The sequence below is a fragment of the Meleagris gallopavo genome, chromosome 10, assembly GCF_000146605.3.
Source record: "Meleagris gallopavo isolate NT-WF06-2002-E0010 breed Aviagen turkey brand Nicholas breeding stock chromosome 10, Turkey_5.1, whole genome shotgun sequence".
Classification (NCBI taxonomy): domain Eukaryota; kingdom Metazoa; phylum Chordata; class Aves; order Galliformes; family Phasianidae; genus Meleagris; species Meleagris gallopavo.
The window spans coordinates 12,444,937-12,449,092 of record NC_015020.2 but is presented as its reverse complement, the minus strand read 5'-3'; positions in this window follow the sequence as shown (position 1 = coordinate 12,449,092).

Genomic DNA, 4,156 nt, shown 5'->3' with positions numbered 1-4,156 from the left:
TCGGCCGTTTGGGAGGGCTGAGCCGCGCCGGTCTGAGCCACTGGGACCTCAGCTGTGTGGGGGTCTGTCCTGCACCTCCCAGGGGGCTGAGCCGTACCCCTTGGAGGGGGTGTGACCCCCAGCCCGGGAACTCGCATCCATCACTGCATCTATCACACAGACACCTCGCACCAGCACCACCTCGTGAGCCGGGCCGGGGGGTGTCAGGCCCCGAGGAGGAACGTGGCCCAAAGGGTCACCGGTACCTGTAGACGCATCACACAAAACTCTGATAAAACGACCAAAGGCAGCTGATTCAGGCCCAAAGCCTGCGGTGTGGCGGCCATTAGGGAAATTCCTCGAGGGAAGCCGCCTGCTGACGGCATTGTCCTGCACGGGCGCCCTGATGTCAGCCGGGTGGCATCCGCAGGGGTCCCCCACCCATGGCTACCCCAGCACGTGGCGGGGCACGCAGGGCTGTTGTCCGCTCGCGAGGAGCGATGCCTGCATTCAACACCATGGAGGCTCCAGATGTGGCTCCTCCACCCAAGGTGGGGCGGCTCTGCCCTGCACGGGGCACTCGGTGCACACCCACTCGGCTGGAAGGTGCCCACTGCACAGAGCCCCAGGCTGGACACGGCCCCACACCACGGCTGGGCCTGCAAAGAGCCTTTCCCAGCCCTGCTGTCGGGGTGCCACCAGGGCTGGGTGCTGGCCGCGGCCCCAGAAAGGCCATTATCTGCCGGCCCCACCTAGGTGTTAGAGGAGAACTTGCCCTGCTAGAAAAACGAGCCTGCCAGAGCCAGGCTTTGCCCTGGCCAGGGAGCACAAGGGCCTTGGTGCAGGGCATACAGCTCTCCAGCCATAAGACCAAAATCCCACCCCACCTCTGTCCAGGACAGCTGATCCAGAGGGCTTTTATCACCGTTATTTCACTCTGGGCCAAATCCCTCATTCTCAGGGCTCATCAGTGTGATGGGGTTATCGTGCTGCAGGAGAGGTGTTTGATGCTTAATTGCCAGCATCCTCCCATCCAGCTCGCCCCTCCCTCCCAAGCAGCCTGAATTCCTTTAATCCTTTCTCAGCTGAAAAGCAGCTACAAAACAGAGGGGAGAGCCCACAGCCCAGGGCCCTGACTCCTTTTGGGGTGAGCCAGGCCACGGCTCATTGCCCCGGGCCCAGGCTGCACCTGCTCCTGGGGAGCCGCTGTGGGAGCGGAGCTGCTCATTTGGGATTTATTTTTCCTTCTTTTCCTTTATTCTCACTGCATAGCAAGAGCTTGGGCTTTTCATCTCTTCAGCAAGCTGGGAAGAACTGGCTCTTCCTTGCAGATTGCCCCCAAAGGCAAAGCAGAGGTTTTGAAACATCCTGCTTGAAGATCGATGTCAGGATAACCAAGATGAATTAAAAAGTAAATAGAGAAGTGGTAGATGGCCTTGGCAACGCCCTCTCAGCACTACCTACTACTGGTTCCTCCTCCAAAGCCCTAGAGTTCAGTGGGAGGCTCTGCTGTTGTCCTTGGGAACCCATTTCTCAGCAAAGGTCTTCAGCACCCGACTCAGCATCCTTAACTTTGGGAGGAGATGAGGCCGTGGGCCAAGGAATGCTGCTAGTGCTCCCATGCGGCAGCTGAGCGGTAGCTCGGGCTCACTAAGCCCATCACTCCCAGATCTCCCTTCCCAGCCAAAGGCAACCGCCTCCAAATCACACCTTGAGGTGTGGACTGAGATCCTCAAAGGCAACTGCCACCTCAGTGAAATCATTAGAGCCCTGCAGAACTTGTTCCATGTACCCAAATGGGCCGTCCTCGCAGGCACAGAGCTGCTCTGATTCTCCTTGTGTGGGGTTGGAGAGCAGACAAGGGAAGACCAGATGGGCTTTACGTATTCAGGTCTTGAACTGCCAGAGAGGACTCCTGAACGTGCTTTGGAATACAGGAAAAGATTGATGGTGTCTGTTCTTAAAAGCATGAACGTGGCTGAGGAAGTCCAATGGCTCAAACCTTCGGGGTAAGACAACGCAGGAATTTTTCACTTCCCTTTACCTTTGTATTTCCGGGAACAGGGAGATCCCAAAACGGACTTTCTTCCTTGAAAATTAAAGAACACATGCCTACGTAATTGAGATTCCAGGAACTGACTCCAAGAAAAACACGCAACCGATGCAACACTCATGGCACAACCACGACTGCTGGCATTGCCGTCACCTACGCCGGCCTTGGAAGGGCTGCCTGGAGAAGTTCCACTGCAGAATGCAGGGAACTCGGATTGAGCCCAGCACCAACACCTGGCACAGCCCTTGCAGACCCCTCTGGGCCACCACCAGCAGCCGGCAGCTGTTGATTTTGTTGATTTCCACCTTTCCGGCCCGAGCAACCTGTAATAACAACAGACGCACAAGAAATTCTGGGGTGCATTCTCAGGATGTGATGAATGTTCACGCACTTGGTGTCTGCGGAGCAGCACACCCAGCCCCTGCCTGCTATTTGCCCTCTGCTGATTCATCCCTGCTCTTTTTGCTGCCCTTTTCAGAGGGCGCTGGCAGCACCTGGTACGTCAGGGCTGGAAACAAAGCTCGGCTCTACCCAAAGTCCCTCCTTATAACTCATTGCCACAACTCAGGATGTACGGGGCAGATGTTTTCCACTCCAGCTCACCTGCCCGGCGTCCAGGCGCAGATCGGAGGAGGCCACACCGCCCAGGTCTGCCACATCATCATTTGGCAGCTGGCTTAATTGCAGTGCACGGATGCCACACAGATGACAACGGAGCACTCCTCTGGTGCAGCCACACTTCGGTGAGGGCTCACCTCCAAGGGTGGCTCCACCACCTCCATAGAGCAACACGGATCACAGCGTCCTAGAACTGCAGAACGGTTGGGTTGGAGGGAACCTCAAAGCCCACCCAGTTCCAACCCCTGCTTTGGGTTGGCTGCCTGTTCCCAGCACCACCTCCTGAGAAGGGAGGCACCCAGCAGCCCAGCTCTTCCCTTTGGGAAGGTGGCAGCCTGCCATTGCCCAACCTGGGAGTTGTACCAGGGCCACGTGCTGTTGGGGCCTTTGCAAAGGAAAAGTTGTGCAAATGCATGGGTAGAAAGTCCATGCCAAAGTGGAGCAACCTAGAATTGCCAATGAGGAAGTAAGTGCCTCAGTGGAGCTGACTGCCAGCATCCTGGGCAGGGACAGCAGCAGCAGTGCAGCAGCTCGCTGTGGCACTTGCTGGCTGCGAGCAAATCCCTGCCCAAAAATCCAAGATCAAGGAGCAGAATAACTGCAGGGCGAGGAGAGCAGCAGCACGGATGCTCTCCTGCTGTTCAATAATGAGCGTGCACCGCTTTGGTTCAGCCTTGGGGCAGCAGGCATCCCACTGCCATGCCCTGGGCAGCTACATTAGCAAACAGCCCCAAACACAGCAGAGCTACAGGAGCAGCAGCAGCCACGGGCGCTTGGAAGCTTGATGAATGCACTCCGCCTCTCACAGCCCACACTGCGGCCGCACTGCTCCTCTCTTGCACTTCATGATCACACGGCTGTGGTTTGGCATGGCCGTCGGTCAGCCAGCCCCTGGCAGAGCTCCGGTTCCTCTCACTTGTCAAAGCATTTCCTCTTGCTGGTCTGAAGACAGTTCGCAATCCAAGGGAGAGGAAATCAGAAGGATTTAGGAGGGTTTCACCAATAAATGAAGTTTTCAGGGAGCGATGCTCGTCTGCAGAGATCAGAGCTGGAGGCAGCAGAGCTCCTGAGCTGGAAAAACATAGGAAACAATTCACGTGAAATACAGCTTAGGGTCTGGAGGATTTCATTGCAACAGTTTTGGGGTTGGTTTTTTGTTGTTGTTTTTTTTTTTTTTACACCTTAAGTTTTAAAACCTGTTTTCTATAAACCTAAGGGATAATGTTTCTCCTGCAGGAGCACAGAGTGCACTCCTGCAATGATGACGCAACGTTATTTTCTGTTTTCGCTTTCATCAGTCAGCTTCAACAAGAAGGAAATTCTAATAACGTGTGATTATCATTAAGGCGACTCTAATGGGATTTTGTGGACTGTGATTGGCATCGCAAGTACAGCATCAGACAGCAAGGGGAGCGGGCAAGGGACAAATCCACAGGACACCCTCAGAGTCAGCAGCAATTTGGGTAATTATAAAGCTTCCATTTCGGAAAGAACCGGGAAACGAGA